This window comes from Orcinus orca, chromosome 5 (assembly GCF_937001465.1).
Source record: "Orcinus orca chromosome 5, mOrcOrc1.1, whole genome shotgun sequence".
NCBI classification, from domain to species: Eukaryota; Metazoa; Chordata; class Mammalia; order Artiodactyla; family Delphinidae; genus Orcinus; species Orcinus orca.
Window position 1 is genome coordinate 61917550 of NC_064563.1, and position 21306 is coordinate 61938855.

The window sequence follows — 21306 nt, forward strand, 5'->3', positions numbered from 1 at the left end:
CGTGCCCTGGTCCAGGAAAATCCCACATACAGTGGAGCGGCTGGGCCCGTGAGCCATGGCCGCTGAGGCTGCGCGTCCGGAGCCTGTGCTCCGCAACGGGAGAGGCAGCAACAGTGAGAGGCCCGCGTACCGAAAAAAAAAAAAAAAAAAAGGTGGGGGCACATGATTTGAAGCTTGAATCTTACAATTCTAAGATGCATAAAGAGAGGTGTATTATTAAATACAATCTTACACACTTGGTACTAAGTTTATGGAATCTTTTGCCAAGGAGTGGTTCAGGCTGAAAATAGAAATTGTCGCAAAAAAAGGTAAATATATTCGATCATCAAATTCACAATGGGTTATTAAGAGAATCTAAGGGTGTTTGAGGACAGATGTGCTTCTGACTCTCTACAGTTGGCATCCTAGAGGGCAAGCGTGCTCAATAACAAGAAGTCCCTGTATCTCATATAAAACATTTAAAAATGTTTATTCAAGCATAAAAAGATTTCTGTATCTTGCAAAGGATTTCCTTAGAAAACGACTTCTGTTTAATGGTTTGGACTTCATTTGAAAGGTAAATAAATGAATTTCAATAATGCCAAAAGATACACACTTAAGAGTTTACAACAGTAAGTACTTATTTTGAAATGAATGAGCCACCAACAGAAATAGAATATTGAGGTTCATGCCAGAATGCAATTTTCTAATATTAGGTTGACTTCATTTCAAAACAGAATGAAATTCAGCTTAACTGTGATGAGTTCCTCCTCAACAAGTGATGCTTTATTTATTGCTGCCAAAATAAAAATATATTTGTCAATGTGTAAAGTTGTAAAACTTACCCTTTTACTGATATAAAACTTAGAATTAGTGTGATGTGACAAACCTATCCCATTAGAAATATATCAACTAATCATGTTGACTGATAACCCCAAGTATTATTTCTTAATTAATTTTCAAAAGCCACATACTTTCCAAGGAACCTGAAATATTCCCTTTTTAAACAGATTCCAATTTTTCCCATGCCTGCCTTTGAAGTAAACTAGGTCTTTCTGTTGACTTTACCAAAAATTATTTTATAAAATACAGCCAGCACCTCCTCACAATTTTTTCCCCAGAAAAAAACCCGTGGCATATATAAAAGTATGTTTCGAACAACTCCAGTCATTAAGAGCAGAGCTGCGAAGACAAGGGCAGGTTGGTGGGCGGTAGTGGGGGGAGTGGGAGAGTTCTTTTCTGTACTTTGAAATTTGGTTCTCTGTGAAGTAGAATTTCATCAAACTGAATGTGTTATGAATTTTAAATATATTTGATGCTAAAAGAGAAAAAATAAGTATGCTGTCCTTTCTTGTAGGCCTGTCTTTAGATGTCATTACCCTGGCAACCCTTACAAATGGCAACTGACGTCAAGAAAAGAGGAAAAACACTGCTGAGAGCATACACTCCATGCATTATAGATCATCCCGAGGACTTAGAATTCTCAGGCTCATACAGGCACTAAATGGCTTTAAGATGAGCACAAGCAATCTTCCCTTTTACAAACACTCTTCATAAACTTTTTAAGGACTCGGAGATCTGAAAAGAGCATCTTTGAGTCTTTAATTTAAGCAAAATACAGTTCAACTATTAGCTTAGGTGTTCTGTCTCACAATAACTGCCAAGCCCATTAAAGTGTTTGTCACTAGTAAATCTTTTTTTTTTTTTTTTTTTTTTTTTGCGGTACGCGGGCCTCTCACTGTTGTGGCCTCTCCCGTTGCGGAGCGCAGGCTCAGCGACCATGGCTCACGGGCCCAGCCGCTCCGCGGGATGTGGGATCTTCCCGGACCGGGGCACGAGCCCGTGTCCCCTGCATCTGCAGGTGGACTCTCAACCACTGCGCCACTAGGGAAGCCCCATATTGCATTTTTTATAAGAGAACCAAACTGGGGTTTTTCAGGGTTCTGATTACTTTCAGAGTTTAGTGGGACAGGTTTTCTAGATTTATGGTCCATTTTTCCCCAGGGTCTCCACACATATTATTTTTAATAGACTTTACTTTTAGAGTAGTTTTAGTTTCATAGCAAAATTGAGAAGAAAGTACAGAGAGTTCCCATATACCCCACTTCCCCCCTACAACATGCATGGTTTCCCCCATTATCAACATCATGAACAAGAGTGGTAAATTTGTTATCATCAATGAACCTACTTGTCACTGAAGGCCATAGCTTATATTAGGGTTCACTCTTGGTATTTTATATTCCATGACAAATGTGTAGTGGCATGTATCCACTATTATAGTATAATACGGAGCCGTTTCACTGCCCTAAAAATCCTCCATGTTCTACCTATTCATCTCTCCCTCTCCACTCTTCCCTGGCAACCACCGATCCTTTCATTATCTCCATAGTTCTGCCTTTTCCAAAATGTAATATATTTGCAATCATATAGGATATTGTCACTTCAGATGGGGTTCTTTCACTTAGTGATATGCGTTTAAGGTTCTTCTACATCTCTTCATGGCTTATAGCTCTTTTTTTTTTTTTTTAGTGCTGAAGAATATTCCATTGTCCAGATGTGCCACAATGTATTTACCCATTTACCTAATGAAGGACATCTTAGTTGCGTCCAAGTTTTGGTAATTATGAATAAAGCTGCAATGAACACCTGTGTGCAAGTTTTGCGTGGACATAAATTTCAACTCATTTGGGTAAATACTAAGGAGCACAATTGCTGCATCATATGGTAAGACTATGTTTAATTTTTAAAAAAACTGCCCAACCATCTCTGAAAGTTGGCTGTACCATTTTGCATTCCCACCAGCAATGAATGAGAGTGCCTGTTACTCCACATCCCTGCTAGTACTTGGCGTTGTCAGTGTTTTGGATTTTGTCCATTCTAATGGATGTGTAGTGATATCTTTTTTTTTTTTTTTTTTTGCGGTATGCGGGCCTCTCACTGTTGTGGCCTCTCCAGTTGCAAAGCACAGACTCCGGACATACAGGCCCAGCAGCCATGGCTCACAGGCCCAGCCGCTCCGCGGCATGTGGGATCTTCCCAGACCAGGGCACGAACCCGTGTCCCCTGCATCGGCAGGCGGACTCTCAACCACTGTGCCACCAGGGAAGCCCGTGATATCTCATTTTAATTTCCAATTCCCTAACGATCTATGATGTTGAGCATCCATCTTTTCCTATGCTTATTTGCCATCTGCGTATCCCTTCTTTTTTACTGAAAACTTTTTATTGGCTTCTGTTTTACTTAAATTTTTTTCATTGATATATATTTGACATTTTATATTAAATTAGTTTCAGGTGTACTTTATTGGCCTTTGGATAGAAATGAGAATTTATTTGCCAGGAAGGATGATCCCATCATACTTCTGCTGGAACCAGCACATGGCCTCCTATTTGCTGATACTGTGTTTGGCCCCAATGCAACCTGTTCTTCACTTTTGTGATGCTGAAACCTGGCCTACCCAACACCACACAGAAGTCCAGACCATAGATACCAGTGCTTGGGTCACATTTGATCCCCAGATCGATGTGTTTCTGGATCCCAAAACCAAAGTTTCCAGTATCCGAAAAATTCTTTCTTTCTTAACTCATACTTCATGCCTTTAGACTTCTCTCCAGGATTTCTTCTGCCTTGGCCTCACAATGGATGGCAATCTTTTCATTTCTTCTGATGCCAAAGGACCTGATGGTGTATCTAGCTTTGGAGAACACAGAGGTCCGGCCGGTGAGCTGCTCCAGGCCTGAGGCTGCCCGGCTCAGTGAGTCTCCACTCTGCCCCACACAGATGTTGAGGCAGAGCTTACAGATGCAAAGTTCCCGCATAGGCTCTCCTTTTCACTCTGATCCTGAGCCTTGGTGGAGAATGGGAAGAGTATCTGTGTATCTTCTTTGGTGAGGTGTCTGTTCAGGACTTTTGCCCATTCCTTAATCAAGTTTTTTTTTTTATTGTTGAATTCTAAAGGTTCTTTGTATATTTTGGATAACAGTCTTTTATCAGAGATGTCTTTTGCAAACATTGTCTTCCCATCTGTGGTTTGTTTTCTCATTCTCTTAACAGTGTCTTTTGCAGAGGTATTATTTATTTTTTCATTCAAGAAAGTCTATTCAACTGAGGGGACTACTCAGTAGACAAGAAGATCCCTGCCTTCATAACACCTACACTTTAATGGAGAAAATGACAATAAACAAATAAATGAATAAACATATGACAGGCATTTAAGTAGACATGGTTGGGGAGAAAATTTAAACAGGTTAAGGAGTTAGAGAGTGACTAGAGAAAGATCACTCTGGCTGCTGTGTAGACCTAACGTGGCCCAAAGTAGAGTCAACCATAGTGGGAACAAGAGCAGGGGTGGGGACACCAGGTGGTAGTGTATTGCAGTCATACAAGCAAGAGATATGTGGGTATGGATTAGGGAGGGAGCTGTGGAGAAGTATCCAGATTCTGGACACTAGCTTTTTTTTTGGCTGCACCACGTGTCTTGTGGGATGTGGGATCTTAGTTCCCTGACCAGGGATTGAACCCGGGCCCTTGGCAGTGAGAGCTCCGAGTCCTAACCACTGGACTGCCAGGGAATTCCCTGGACACTAGTTAAAAGTGGAGCTGAACCCTATCCATTAAACTATTGATGTCTCTGTTGAAAAAAAAAAAAGTGGAACTGACATACTTGCTCATGGATTGGATGTAAGAGAAGTAAATGATTCAGGCATGAAAGCTAGGTTTGGGTCTAAGCAATCAAGTGAATGGTGGTAAAACTGGCGGGGGTGTGGGGAAGGAACAGGATAGGCAAGGACCAGATCTGGGCATGGGACACCCAAGTGACAGTTCGTGTGGAGATGTTCGAGCAGGCCATTGTGATTCAACTTGAAAAGTTAGCATTGGAGCTATACATGTGACGCTTCCACGTATGAGAGCATGCTGGATATCTCTGCAGGCCTTCCAGATTCTGTCTCCACTCTGCTCCCTGCCTCCATATAGACTAATCCATAGGGATTAAGTCAGTGGACTCCAATCTTCTGGTTTCCAGCAGATTCAACCTGCCGGCAGCAGATCAGAAGAGAGGAGAGCAAGGTGGGATAGCTTATTCTCCAACTCCCTCCCTGCAGTTCTCCTCAGCTGCCTGAGCCTCTCTGTGAAAATTTACAGCTCCTGTCAGGCAGGCTTCCACACAGCTGTCTCTCCAGATGCAGTAACTGTTCTGTCCCTTCACCCCTCCTCGTCCTTGGTGGAAACAGCTCCTCCCCTTATTAGCCTGAGAGTACTGCTGTCCTTACACTTTTACAAATAGTCCCTTTAGTGAGCCCTGCTTGAATTACTGTAATTTGACTGTGCCGTCTGTTTCTTGTTGGGTCCTTGACTGAATTTAAAAACCTGAGATTGGAGAAGATCACTTAGGGAGTGAGAAGAGATACAAGAGAAAAGAGATTTGAGGATGGACTCCTAGGACAGTCTTATTTAGAAGCTGGAAAGAGGAGGTGGGTTCCACAAAGCAGAGGTCAGAGGGATGAGAAGAAAAACAGGAACACGTGGTGGTGTCCGGGTGGTGGCTCAGTGAAGACAGGTGCAAGAAAAAGCTCTCCTACAGTGCCCCAAGCCACCACTGCTCTGGGACTCCCGGAACCTCTTGCTGCCCTCCTTATCACTCCTGACTCCTTGCCTCAGGTGAATTCTCTCTCATGGGTCTTGAAATTGCTTTGTAATTTGGCTTCCGACATTCCCAGGTCAGCTGATATGTTATACGTATCTCAATCCTAAGGTTTGAGTCTTCCTCGGAGGCTCTCAGCAGCTGTGCAAATGTACAGATGCATTAAGTATGGGAGGGGGGGAAACAGAGTGAAACCGCCAAGGAGCGCACACACAGGCACACCCAATTACACCTGCCTCAGGCACTATTCTGTGACTATGGCCAGGGCAGGAACTATTTTATATTCACTCTGATGTTGAGTACTGAACATAACAACCAGTACACAGTGGCAGCTCAGTACATTGTTTTGGATGAATTAATGCTTTTTTAAAACATGGCTTATCATGATAGACTATGCTTTTGGTGCATGAAGGCCCCTTTACAGACTTGACAACTAATTCCTTGAATTGCCGTATTATAATATGTCCCTGATTATGCTTTTGTATACTATGTAATGCCTGGGTGTGAATGCACTTTTTTTTTTTTTCTCCAAACAGAATTGTATTGAGAAGATGACAACATGAACTCTGAAGAAACAAAGGCTATGGATTTTGGTCACTTGGGCTCTAGGGCCCTCAGATAAATATATTACTACTGTACTTCTAAGAACAATTCTCTTTGTTTAAAGTGTGAGACTGCTATTCACTAATATCTTGATGCCATTCCCAGAAATCATGCTTCATGTAATTGGCAAGTTTTTGCAAAGGCTGTTCGCTATTTGCAGCCTCTGTATTAGTGTTCTTGACTGATTTCCTCAACTCTGACTCAGTGCAGGTGAAGAAAAAATCTCCCTCTTTTACAAAGTGGAGTTTGAATCCTGGCTGTGCCAACTTCACAAGCAGTAACCTTGTGAAAGACCTTAACTGCATTGAGTCTTAGTTTCCTTATCTGTAAAATGGGATTAATAGTACAGTTGATCCTCATTACTTACAGAGTCTGTGTTTGCGAATTCATCTACTTGTTAGAATTTATCTCTAACTCCAAAATCAATACTTGCAGCACTTGTGCAGTCATTCACAAACATGTGCAGTGCAACAAAAAATTTGAGTTGCTCAAGACGTGCGTTCCCAGCTGAGTTCATACTGTAAACCAGTAAACTTTTTATGGTCTATTTAGTGCCATGTTTTTGCATCTATGTGCTTTTTCTTGGTGGTTTTGCTATTTAAAATGACTCCCAAGCATAGTGCTGAAGTGCTGTCCCAGTGTTCCTAAGCACAAGAAGGCTGTGATGTGCCTTACAGAAAAAATACAGACGTTAGTTAGGCTTTGTTCAGGCATGAGTTATGGTGCAGTTGGCTGTTAGTTTAATGTTAATGAATCAACAATGTATATTAAATAAGGTGTCTTTAAACAGAAACACACATAAAACAAAGTTATGTGTTCACTGGTTCATTGACAAAAATGTTGTGATCAGAGGCTCGCAGGAACCTAATCCTGTACATCCCTTAGAAGAAATGGTTCAGTATATTGGCTAATTCAGTGTTTGCACAGAGTTTATAAAAGATAGTTAGAATTAGGATTAGGGTGCCCCTTAAAGACCTCATTTTAACTTAATTACCTCTTTAAAGAATGTATCTCCATATAAAGTTACATTCTGAGACCCTGGAGATTAGGACTTCAACATACAAATTTTGGGGGACACAATTCAGCCCATGACACCACCTATCCATCCTCATTTCCCACACCTGATTCTCTAGCCAGCCAAACTGTCCACTTGTCATTCCCTGAGGTTTCCTTGCCAGGTTCCTGGACTTTGTTCATAATACTGTGTCCTTACAGCATCCACTATCTCTGCATATCTAAGTCAACTCTGCTTTTCAAAAATGAGAATATTGACAAGTGCTCATTAAGGGGGTAATTAAGTTAAAATGAGGTCTTTAAGACTCATTGGTCCTAATCTAATATGATTGATGTCCTTATAAGAAGAGAAAATTTGGACACAGACATGGGTGCACACAGAGGAAGGACCATGTGAAGACAGAGATAGAAGGTAGTCATCTACAAACCAAGGAGAGAGGCTGACATCTTGATCTTGGATTCCTCTGCCTCCAAAACTATGAGAAATACATTTCTGTTGTTTACAGTTGACCCTTGAACAATACGGGTTTGAACTGCATGGGTCCACCTACATGTGTATTTTTTTCAATAGTAAATACTGCAGTGTTACACCATCCCCGGTTGGTTGAATCCCAGGTGCAGAACCACATATACGGATGAACTGTGTATAGGGAGGACCAGCTATGAATTATACTTGGATTTTCAAATGCACAGAGGGTGGGTGCCCCTAATCCCTGCATTGCTCAAGGGTCAACTGTATAAGCTACTCTGTTGACGGTATTTTGTTATAACAGCCCAAATGGACAATGACACCAGGCAAAGGAGTTGGGGTTGGATTCTGTAGTTAGTGTGAGCTACTGAATTTTTTAAAGAGTGATCCATGCTGTGCTTCAAGAAAGGAACTGGAACCATTTTCTGAAGAGAATGAGCTAAAAAGGGGAGAGGCAGGAGGCTGGGTAGGTTATCACTGTTAGAGCGATTCTTACAGGTTTATACACCTATAGTTGAGACTTTTATAAAACAGTGTATTGTAAGGCCCTGTTATAAAAGGCTGTTCAGGATAGTAGTGGAACAAAAAGGTCAAAGAGTCTGGGACAAGGCCAGGCGAACACTCTCTAACAAAACAATGATATTGCATGGGTTCTGGAAACTTTTGCAATAGCATGTTTGAAATTTTCAGTGGGGCCATGAAGACTACAAAAGAATTTTGCAGCAATGACCCCTGAGCATAAGATGTACTATTCCCAAGTGTGATGAGGATATCACTGTGGATATGAAATATTGAGATCTGGCTTGTGAAAATAACAGGTCTCTAGCAAACATTCAACAGAGAGTCCTGAGCTGATGTATGTGCCTGGACAAGAGGTAGCAACTGAAAACTTACTTCATTTTGTATCTTTTTACTTCATTTTGTTTTGGGCCAGCTGGAGTTTGATCATCCTAGGGAAACTGTGGCAATGATTGCATGAGTCTGCAAAGCAGATAATAAAAGCCAGAACTAGTAGCTGTGTTTATAGTAAGGAGGGTATAGTTTAGAGAAGTATCATAGGGTGGTATTGATAAGACACAGTAACTAATTGGATCTGAGGGTACAGAGGAGAGAAGCTGAGATTGCCCAGAATAGCTCAGAGTTTGAATTGAGTAGAATAATTTCACTTTTGGACAAGTTGTGTTTGAGGTACATTTCCAACTGGGGCATGTGAATGCAAAAGTCTAGCAGGCAAAGACTGGAATGTATAGACTTGAGAGCTATTTGCCTGTGGGTGACAGATAAAGCCAAAGGAATAGATACCAGGAATCTGCAGTGGAAGAAAAGACAGGTAGAGGCTGTGAACAGCTGTTCCCAGGCTGCAGTGGAAAGAAGTGGAGACCCAGGAGTGATCAGAGATATAAGAGGAAAACCAGGACACAAAAGCCACCAGCAGAGGAACAAGTGATACAGTTAAGTTTGGAAAGAGATGGATAGATGAAAATCTACCTAGGAATAGGGTTAAAGTGGAGGACACTCAAGAGAGATGAATTTCATTTCAGAGAAGTGAAAGGCTAGCTCATCTTAGGGAGTGGGAAAGGAATTACGGAGAATAGAGAATGTTTGGAATATGCACCATGAGGAGTACACTAGGAAGTAAATAAAGCTGAGCAAAAGGATTGCTGATCCCAGTGAGAAGTCAGTTGATATTCTCTAGGGTAAAAGTGTAAAGGAAAATTGTATGGTTTCCTGATGTTTCCCTTAATGCTTTGCAGCTGTTTTAATCAGCACTTTTTCAGTTGCAAGCGACAAAAATCTCAATTCAAAATAGATTAAAGGAAAAAAGGAAATTTATTGGCTTACATAACAGGAACATCTAAAGAGCATAATGACTTATGACATGGCTAAATCCAGAGCCTCAAAAAATGTCATCAAAACTATGTTTTTCTCCATTGTTTAGCTCTGCTTTCCTAAGTAGCCACTGCCAGCTCCAGAATACCGTCTACCTGCTTTAGCAAGCCCCCACAAAAAGAACATTTCTCTCCCAATTTTCCAGCCAAACCCTAAAATAGACTACAGTTGGCCCAACTTGGGTAATGTGACCACCACTGGACTAATCACTGGGGCCTAGGAGATGGGATAGTTTGACTGCCTGGGTCTGAGTCATACACTCACCCCTGAAGTCATGAATTACACAAACCCAAATTGAGGAAGGGGTGGTTTTCAAAGGAATGCTGTCAGGTGAAACAACCAGGTCCACTACAGACCAGGGAGATGAGAGGAGAAAACAGATGGGAAGATCAGTATCTGTCAGGATAGGTTAGGTTAGGTACAATAACAACCTCCTAATCTCAAATGCTTAAAACAACATAGATTTATTTCTTCTGTTGCTACGTGTCCATTGTCAGTCGACTGGGGCCACTCTCCTCACTCAGAGTGTGCTGTAGATCATGGAGGCGAAGGGAAGGAGAATGTGGTAAAGGAAGCATTCTCTCTTAAAGCTTCTGCCTGGAAACGAGACTTTTCACAATTATATTTCATTGGCCAGAGCAGAGGGGTTGGAGAAGTAAGGCCCTACCAGTTACCTAGAGGGAAGAGAACCGGAAGTTTTGTAGATGGTCCTAATGATGACCCCAGGGACTAACCAAGTTTGGAATATTGGCAGAGAGAAGGTGGCAGAGAAACCAAGACATGAGAGGATCTAAAATGTTTGGAATGTCCTGGAGCGGTGAGGGAAGGAAATAATGCAAGAAAAAAGCAGAGAGCCTGTGGGGTGAGCTACTGGAGAACAAAGGGAGAAGGAAAACCCAACTGGATAGCAGTGAGAGAGTGGTAGAAAGCATGGGGGCTATTATATCTCATTGCGTAGCTGGTCACAGAAAAGTTCATTGCAGCTTGGTGGGGTAGACCGAAATGAAGCTGGACCAGTCTACTTGGGTGAACAGGTGCCGAGGATAAAGACCCAGCTGTCGGTACTGGAAGAATGTCCAGCCAAGCAGGCAGAACACAGTAGTTAGGAAATATGTGAACCTATCAAAGTCAGGGTCCAAGTGACTCCTCAGCCTCAGGATGGATGTGGCTGCTGGATTCTAGACGCAGGTAATGTTCAGAGTCGAGATGACACAGAGAGGCAGGTTTCAAGTGCCAGGAATGTTTGCCACAGCCTTGAACTGGGGGGAGGAGAGAGGTCAGGGCCCCTGGAGGCCTATGGGGAGAGGAGACTGTCACAGGCCTTCAACAAAAGTGAGCAAGATGAAAACCAATTTTATTCCTTGGTAACTTCTTGACATCAAGTCAAGGCCCAGTTTCTAGAAATGAAAAATAAAGTCAGAGTTCAACTGCAAGAAGGTCTATTTGCTTTTGAGCTTTCCAAATGGCAATGCAGAGCTTCCCAAAGCCTTTGACCATGGAAGGTCAGGGCAGAATCAATGAGTGAGTGTTACTGGACCCAGCTGGCAAGGAGAGGAGGCATGTGAAGATTAAGGAATTATGTTGATCCTGGTAAGAACTGTGAGGTCAGAATGTTGGAAAGTTTGTATGCAGTTGTTGAGGTTGATGGCGATAGATAGGGTAGAGAGAAGGACTGAAATTCTGAAATGATCAACGAAAGTGGAGAGTATCCTGAATTTCCATAGATAATTAGAGAAGGTAGGGGAAGGGACGTGTAAGTGAATGGCTTGGGCTTCCTTCCAAAACACATATGGTATTGAGAGCAGTGGTGGAGAAAAAGTAGGGAAGTAGCAATTAAATAAAATATACCAATTCCTCCTTCCCCTGTGAGCACTGGGGAAACACAATGGGAAGTGGCCTACATTAGAGATGACAGTGGTATTGGTGGAAAACCAAACTTTAATCATAGTTAGTCATGAACTATATTTAAGAGAAACTGTGTTCAAGGATGTAGGGGAGCTTCTTGATCTTAGAATGGGGAGTTCCTAATGCCCAAAAGAAGATCCTAGTTAAAGACCAGGCATGGGGGATATGAGAATGGATGGAACCAAGGTATGAAAGGAGGGAACTGGCAGAGAGAACATGTGGTTGTGTAATTACAGAAATAGATCATTACAGAACTGTATTTGCCCTAATATCTTCTTCTGCTCTCTTTATGGACATAGCTATTGCCTTTATACTTTAGTTTTAAAAGCAAAAAATATTAATGGTGTTTTCCCATTAGTGAGTTATCCAGGCAAAATTATAAAGTAGATTCAAGTATGTGACTGGATTAGGACGGAATAGTGGTCTCCCCCAAAATGTCCACGTTCTAATCCCTGGACCCTGTGCATGCAAAAGAGACTTTGCAGATGTGATTAAGGCCAGGACCTCGATACTGGGAGATTATCCTGGGTTATCTGGGTGAGCACAACATAATCACAAGAGTCCTCATAAAACAGAGGTAGGAGGGTCAGACAGAGAAGGGGATGTGTTGACAGAAGCAGAAGACAGAGTGATGTGGGACCACGAGCCAAGGGTTGCAGGAAACCTCTAAAGCTGAGGACAAGGCATGTGTTCTCCCCTTGAGCCTCCAGAAGAAACACAGCCCTGTGAATACCTTGATTAATTCTCCCTAAGATTCAGTTTTGGACCTCCGACCTTTAGAAATGTAGGAGAATAAGTTTGTGTTGTTTTACACCATTAATTTTGTGATACCTTGTTACAGCAGTAATAGAAAACTAATCTAAAGACATGATTAAGGGAAATCCAGGCTCTGACATTCCCAGGTCAGGAAAAGGCAAGAAAACAAGGGCTGGAGTTAGGTGGAAAAATAATGAGGGATTATCATTTGCTACCCCTCATCTTTAAAATTTAATAGAAGTAATAGGCAAATTCTTTCAGAAAGAAATGCCATGATCCTATGCTTATACACAGATTCCAGGGTGATTTGAAGTTATTTTTGTCAGTCTACAAAGAAAATTGGAAATTCTTTGAAAGATTCAAAGAAAGAGTTATAAATGACAAAAGAGAAGATAAAAGAATTACTGCATTTTAGAAATACTATTCCATAGGTTTATTTTTTACAAGGTATTCTGTACAGTTTATGAGAAAATGAATTCTTCGAGCAAGAAAACAACTTGTGACAATAAATTTTCATAAACTTCAAGAAAGAGTATTTTTTAAAGTTTACTGAAAATTCCACACTGTTTTATAAATTATTATGCTGTAGTGTCATCTTCTAGGTCTTCCGAATCAGTTTATTTTCATTAGAATATAGCTAATTTTAAGAGTTAACTTCCTTCATATAAATATGTCCTCCTCACCTCTCTCCCTTGGCATCCCCCCTGCCGCCCCAGATCTCTTTGTGGATGGTATTAGGAGTATGCTGTGATTTAATTTAGATATCTGAAAGTGTGTGTGAGGCATTGTCTTCGGAGGGCTAATTGGATTTTTCTTACTTAATGGATTTTTTTTTCCTTGAGTAACAAATATGCATCATTGCAAACTCCATACACTGTGAACTATTTGAAGAGGAGTTTCATTTGGCATTTGTTCTGTTAGCCTTTCAGAGCTGGAGACCACACAACAAACAAGGCAGGTCAAGAGTTAAAAAGTTGCAGCCAAGGGTGTGAGATTAGTTTGGAAGGCATGAGCAAGTATAGAGTTCAGGAAGACCAATGAGGTTGGCACCCTGGGAGTTCAGCTGTGCCTGGCTAGCCAGGGGCACGGGCAGAATCAAGGGAAGCTGGAGTGGGGAGAGCCAGGCCAGGCAGGACCCCAAGCAGTGTGCGTCAGTGTGCCGGTCAGAATTTGGATTTAGCCAGGAGATAGAATTCAGCCAGAGCCTCGGAAGATCAACTCAGCTGCCAGCAGCCAGAGCACAATCAGGGCAGGGTGGCTGAGTCCTGGGCAGCAGCTCCCCCTTCCTGCTTTGATTTTGAGCAGTTTTCCTGATATAAATGAAAAAATGATGAGCAGGGCCATCCAAGTACATATTGGAGAATTCAGCAGAGGGCTCGATTTTCTGAAAAACAAATAAAACGACAACAAAATACCCCAGTTCCTGGCAGCTATACACATTTTTTTTTAAATAAATCTTTTTATTTATTTATTTGTTTGTTTATTTTTGGCCACACCATGCAGCATACGGGATCTTAGATCCCCAACCAGGGATTGAACCCATGCCCCCTGCGTTGGAAGTGCAGCTTCTTAACCACTGGACTGCCAGGGAAGTCCTTATCCACTTTTCTATGCGTGATACTAAGTACAAAAATTATAAAGAAAATGATTGATGTATTAATGTGAATGTCAACGTAAAAACATTTTAAACTTGTATACATCAATCAGTATTCACAAATATGCGATGACACAGACATCCAAGGTATCTATAACAGGAGATAAAACTATCATTTAATCTATATGAATTTTTTTTTTTTTTTCAGTACGTGGGCCTCTCACTGTTGTGGCCTCTCCCGTTGCGGAGCACAGGCTCCAGACGCGCAGGACCAGCGGCCGTGGCTCACGGGCCCAGCCGCTCCGCGGCATGTGGGATCTTCCCGGACTGGGGCACGAACCTCTGTCCCCTGCATCGGCAGGCGGACTCTCAACCACTGCGCCACCAGGGAAGCTCTATATGAATATTTATAACAGCAGAACATTAGAAATAATTGAAATGTCGATCAATAGGCAGTTGCTTAAATAAATAACGAACTATCCCTACAATGAAATTTTTTTTTAATTAAGTAATTAATTTATTTTTTGCTGCATTGGGTCTTCATTGCTGCACGCGGGCTCTCTCTAGTTGCGGCGAGTTGGGGCTACTCCGGCAGTGCGCGGGCTTCTCACTGCGGCAGCTTCTCTTGTTGCCAAGCACGGGCTCCAGGCGCATGTGGGCTCAGTAGTTGTGGTGCACGGGCTTAGTTGCTCCGGGGCATGCAGGATCTTCCCAGACCAGGGCTCGAACTCCTGTCCCCTGCATTGGCAGGCGGATTCTTAACCACTGCGCCACCAGGGAAGTCCAAAACAATCATTTTTTTTAAATTATGTAAATCTATATATAATATTGTGGAAACCTGTCCAAATATATTAAGTGAAAAAAGCATGTTTCAGAACAGAATGTGAACTTACATAATATGCTGTTACTTTATTAAATATATATATGTCAAATTATATAAATAAAATTATGTGTAACTATATATGATTATATATTAAAATATTGTAATTATTTATAAATTATATCTATATCTTTATAGAGATAAAGAGATAGTATAAGCAAAGGAAAAAACCCTGAAATAATACGTACCAAAATGTTACCCTGGAAATTAAAACCCCAATTTAGGATTGTAAAGCTACTTTCCTAGTGTAAAGTTAGTTTTAAATGTGTTGTTAAAGCCAATAATGTTTACAACAAATTTATGACACAAAACAAAACATTTAAAAACGTACACAGGGTTTCCCTGGTGGCGCAGCAGTTGAGAGTCTGCCTGCCGTTGCAGGGGACACGGGTTCATGCCCCGGTCCGGGAAGATCCCACATGCCGCAGAGTGGCTAGGCCCATGAGCCATGACCGCTGGGTCTGCGCATCCAGAGCCTGTGCTCCGCAATGGGAGAGGCCCAAGTACCACAAAAAAAAAAAAAAAAAAAAACCGTACACATAACTCTGCTAGTCACGTAGAGCTATTTTTGTTTCTCTGTGTTCCCTTTCAATACTTATCTGCACTATGTTTGTTTTCCTGGTTTTCTTTGCCTTATTCCTATTGTAACTTCAAGGTCAGCAGTTTGCAATAAACACAGCTCAATAAATATTAGTTAATAGTTGCGAATATGATCATAGTGATAGCTATGTGAAGTAGAGCAAGTTTAGGTAAAGTTTTTAAAATAAGGCTTCAAACTAGCAATTACAATTAAAATGGTTACTGTCAAGTGTTACTCAAGAACCTTCCAGAAGGGATATCATGTTGAATCCTTCAGAATCTTCTTGTTCACATGTCCCAGGGGATAGACACCAAAAACGTTCTGGGAGCACTGCTGTCTCTGTTTCTTACTATAGCCCAGCTGGCACAGTGGGAATGACATGGATCCTTCTAACAGCTGACAGAACAACATGAAATAATCAAAGGTTCAGCTTGTAAGTTATTCCGCTTGCTTTTGTTGCCCAGAGTCTAGAGTCCCCCAGAAATACTCCTGGATTTGGAGCAGCACTGTTGCTACAAACAGTAAAATCAGCAGCTTTTTAATCCCTGTGTAAGTTTATCAAAGCCTGACAGTTGGTAACCAAGGTGAGTAATCTCACTACTCTCAAGAATAGTGTAATGTGATTCTATAGAAGCTATATGAGGTAATAGGAGGGGTGGGAAAGAAAGGCTGGACTCAAAAATCATAGTTTTTTTTTTTTTTTTTGTGGTAGGCGGGCCTCTCACTGTTGTGGCCTCTCCCATTGTGGAGCACAGGCTCCGGACGCGTAGGCTCAGCAGCCATGGCTCACGGGCCCAGCCGCTCCGCGGCATGTGGGATCCTCCCGGACCGGGGCACGAACCCGTGTCCCCTGCATCGGCAGGCGGACTCTCAACCACTGCGCCACCAGGGAAGCCCAATCATAGTATTTTTTATAGTATTGATTATGCATAATAGGCTAATTATGACCTAATTTTATGTTCCAATTCTTCAACGATTCGGTGTTTCCATCTGGATTATGGGCACTTTTTGATTTTTTTTTTATCCGAAATCAACAAACATAATGGTAAGTTTAAATATGGGCTTTCCTCATTTGCAGCAACATGGATGGACCTAGAAATTATCATACTAAGTGAAGTAAGCCAGTCAGAGAAAGACAAATATCATATGATATCGTTTATATGTGGAATCTAAAAAAAAAAAAAGATACAAATGAACTTATTTACAAAACAGAAATAGACCTGTAGACATAGAAAACAAACTTATGGTTACCAAAGGGGAAAGGGTGGGCGGGGGGGGGGATGGATAATTAGGAGGTTAGGATTAATATATACACACTACTATATATAAAACAGATAACCAACAAGGAACTACTGTATAGCACAGGGAACTATACCCAGTATTTTGCAATAACCTATATAGGAAAAGAATCTGAAAAAGAATGGATAGATGTATATATGAATCACTTTGCTGTACACCTGAAACTAACACAACATTGTAAATCAACTATACTTCAATTTAAAAAAAGATTATAAATATATGGTGCATTTATAACTGTTGCATTCTCAAGTATACCCTAACAGGGAAGGATATCCATTTTGACCAGATATCTGTAAAAACTAAACATTCTGCTTATTTACATATCTAATGATTAAAATAATTTTCCACAAAATAAAGCCTTTTGTGTAGTCAGTTTAGAGCTGGAAGATGGCATTTATTAGAATCATCTGCAAATGCTGATGATTTTATAATTAATAATTCCTCTGTTTCTCATATTTTTAAAAAAAACTTTGATATCCTTCCCCTACCACCCAAAAAAAGAACAAAAGAAATACCCTCTCCCCACCTACGAACAAAATGAAACAAACCTTATAGACTGTTCCCTGGCTGGAGATACAGAGCACCCTGCAATTAAAATGTGAGTACCACCTATTAGGTGTGCCAAATGCCTTCTCTTTTGTTTGCAACTACCTTATTCATATGCCAAAGGGAAGATAAAAGACTTCAAATGAAAAAATTGCAGAACCACCACCCACCACTTCTCAAGCTTTGGAGGTCTAAGCCTAAATGAACTTTGGGGATCCATTCTCCAAGTAGCAACTGGAATGTGTTTGCAGCCATTTTCACCAAAAGTGGAAACAGTTATAGTCCCTGAGTAGAACCCAGGCTCACTTCTCCCTGTATTCCCGGTGCCTGGCTTAGAGTAGGTATCCAATAAATTAGCTGACCAAAGGTTCACCTTTCTTTTGTCATCCACAGTCTGGAGTCCCCTGAATGTACTCCTGGGTCTGGTATACCATGAATCAGTAGATTCAATAAGTAAAATCAGGAGCTCTACCTAAACAGCTAGTGAATGAATGAAACATCTTTTATAAAAACTCCATCTTGGGCTTCCCTGGTGGCGCAGTGGTTGGGGGTCCGCCTGCCGATGCAGGGGACGCGGGTTCGTGCCCCGGTCCGGGAGGATCCCGCATGCCGCGGAGCGGCTGGGCCCGTGAGCCACGGCTGCTGAGCCTGCGTGTCCGGAGTCTGTGCTCAGCGACGGGAGAAGCCACAACAGTGAGAGGCCCGTGTACTGCAAAAAAAAAACAAACAAACAAACAACAACAACAAAAAACTCCATCTTGACAGAAGTTTGATAAAGTTCTGTGTTGATGAGGTTTGGATGAAAAAGTGTACTTCCGAACGTGTTAGTGAGGGAATGTAAATTGTACAACCTCTGTAATTTGGCAATGACCATTGAAATAAATGCATATATCTTGTGACTCAACAATTCCACTTCTGAGAATTCATCCTGCATAAAAAGCTCTCTCACATATGCACACAGAAGAGGATAGTCATTGCAGTATTCTTCACACTAGCAAAAGATTAGAAATAATGTAAATGTCCATGTATAGAAAACTGGTGAAATAAATTATGGTGTATACATGTAATGGAATTCTGTCTGATGTTTAAATTTAAAAGATAGAATTATACAAACTAACACGGAATGATCTTCAAGATATTATGGTTTAGTGAAAGAAGTCAGGTGCAAGACAATGTGTTCAATATGCTACTGCTTATCTAAACAAACAAAATATAGTGGGGGAAAGGATACAAATATATGCTTTTATTTGAAAAGATTATCTCTAGAAGCTTACAGAAGGAACTGGGGGGCTTCCCTGGTGGTGCAGTGGTTAAGAATCCGCCTGCCAACGCAGGGGACACGGGTTCGAGCCCTGGTCCGGGAAGATCCCACATGCCGTGAAGCAACTAAGCCCGTGCACCACAACTACTGAGCCTGTGCTCTAGAGCCCGCAAGACACAACTACTGAGCCCTTGTGCCATAACTACTGAAGCCTGCGTGCCTAGAGCCTGTGCTCCGCAACAAGAGACGCCACTGCAACAAGAAGCCTGCGCAGCACAAGGAAGAGTAGCTCCCGCTCGCCACAACTAGAGAAGCCCGCGCACAGCATCGAAGACCCAACGCAGCCAAAATTAATAAAATAAAAAAACTGGTGAAAGTGGTTCAGTCTGGTGGGAAGAATTGAAGAATTTCAAGGACCGGAGGGAGAGACACTTGCTTTTCACTCTTTTGTACAGTAACTTGCCTACATACAAATGAATTCCATTCTGAGAGCACATTCATAAGTCCAATTTGTTCGTGAAGTCCAACAAAGTTAGCCTAGGTACCCAACTAACACAGTCAGCTATATAGCACTGTACTGTAATAGGTTTATAATACTTTTCACACAAATAATATGTAAAAAACAAACACAAAAAATAAAGAAAGCATTTTTAATCTTACAGTACAATACTTTGAAAAGTACAGTAGTACAGTACAACAGCTGGCATCCAGGGGCTGGCATCGAGTGAGCAGGCAAGAAGAGTTACTGACTGGAGGAGGGAGAGGAGGTGGGGGATGGTAGAGCTGAAGGATCGTCAGCAATAGGAGACGGAGGGCGAGCTGCACTTTCAGTCACGCCTGACGTTGATGGCACAGGTTCTGGTTCCTTGCTGGATTCAATTCTATCTACCCTCTTGAAAAAACGATCCAGTGACGTCTGGGTAGTAGCTCTTTTTCTCGTTGTAGGTGACATGGTAGCACTGGATTGCATTCTGAACGACTGTTGCAACCTTCGTGTACCATTCTACGTTCGGGTCCCGTGCCTCAAAAACTAACAGTGCCTCCTCAAATAAAGAAAATCCCCTTGCCATTTCCTGCATCATGAATCCTTCAGTTCTTCAGTTATTTCTTTTTCCTACTGTCTCTCTTTGTCCTTTCTGTGGATGTCTAATTCCTGGCACTTCTTAGCAGTACCAGCTACTTCACTGTTGCTTTCACCCTTGCTTCCAGACACCCTGGGCTTGAAATAAAGATACTGTACTACTGTACTCTATACAGTACTGTCTAGTAAAGTACACAAAAGCACAACCACTTGTAGAAGATGCATGCACATGACAGTGTATACCAGACACGTGAACTAACTATTGGACATGATTGGACATGCAAACGCATGTTTGAATCTTTTAAAGTTCGCAGGTTGAGGGTTCGTATGTAGGGGACTTACTGTATTGTTTCAGTTTCTAGCCAAGTGTATAGGCTATCCACTAAATTTTTAAAACTAAAAATGTTAAAAAGTAAACATCTTAAAATTAGTTTCCAAGGAGAATGCTTTTTAAAACCCACTAGCGTAATGTGAATTACCATTTATATCAGAAAAACGGGGGGAGGGATATATTTACATAATTACTTGTAGAAGCATAGAACATCTCTGAAGAGGAAAATTGGCAGCTAGGGACACAGGTAGGAGAGAGATATTTCTTTTGCACATTTTTTTTTTTTTTTTTTTTTTTTTTGCGGTACGTGGGCCTCTCTCTGTTGCGGCCTCTCCCGCTGCGGAGCACAGGCTCCGGACACGCAGGCTCAGCGGCCATGGCTCACGGGCCCAGCCGCTCCGCGGCATGTGGGATCTTCCCGGACCGGGGCATGAACCCGTGTCCCCTGCATCGGCAGGCGGACTCTCAACCACTGCGCTACCAGGGAAGCCCAGATATTCATTCTTTATCTCAGTAGTGCTTGCGTGAGTGTTTTATTTTTGGAATTTCTATAAAAAGAGGAGGGTACTTACGATGACTCTTTAAATATACACAAATCCACACAAAAATGTTTACATTGAAAGTTCTTTTTCATAATTGCTAATGTCATGTATTTTGCAGCATGAAATAATTCTAAACGTACATAAATTTTTGTGTTATTCTTAACAGATGATAATCCCTTGAATGTGTTTCCTAACTTGCATTAATAACAGTTGCAATTCTCTTTTTCAACTCTAAACTTGTTAAAGGCTAAGACAGAGGACAAGAGCAGTAACATTTTGTAATGACTGCTCTGATCTGAATTCTGACAGAGCTGGTAAAAAGAAGGAGCGAGGATGCAGCATCAGACGCTTTCTGGTGCAGTGTTACAATAATAGAAGACCAGCGACCCAGCGAGGCAAAACCGAGGGTTGCACGGAGAACACAGGAAATTCTTGATGCTCAGAGATTACAAAGGATTTCTGAAAGGGCACTTATTTCTATAGATCTGGATTCAGAGTCAACCACTGAGCGTCTACTGTGGGTAGATGTTTACATACATGTTACTTCAATATCTTTTATTTTTAGGTTGACATACAGAATATGCTGGCTCAGGCGGGAAAATTGCAAGCATTGATTGCTTTGGTATATTATGCCCTTGAGAACTGACATACAGACAATAAACTTGAGTTGTTGTTGTTGTTTGATCTGACTAGCTATCAGTAACAATAATGTAGGCTGAGTCAAGACTTTAGAGAAAATATAGGCTATAGAGGAGAAATATTAATGCAAAAAAAGCTCTCAGATATTTTATACTTTGTAAAATAGATTCTGCTGGGTCAGTATTTTTCTTTTAATCTATATTCCACCAGTTTTCTAATTATGGAAGAATGGAAGAAAACAAGCTGCCATGGTATAAGTCTTGCCTCAAAGGAAACAATGTCATTATTACCGAGGA

General features: G+C 41.5%; 1 pseudogene; it reads right to left on the bottom strand.

Annotated features, from left to right (window-relative positions):
* Window positions 1-3307: 3307 nt before the first annotated feature.
* Window positions 3308-4307, bottom strand: LOC101272008 (60S ribosomal protein L11-like; annotated as a pseudogene).
* Window positions 4308-21306: the final 16999 nt, after the last annotated feature.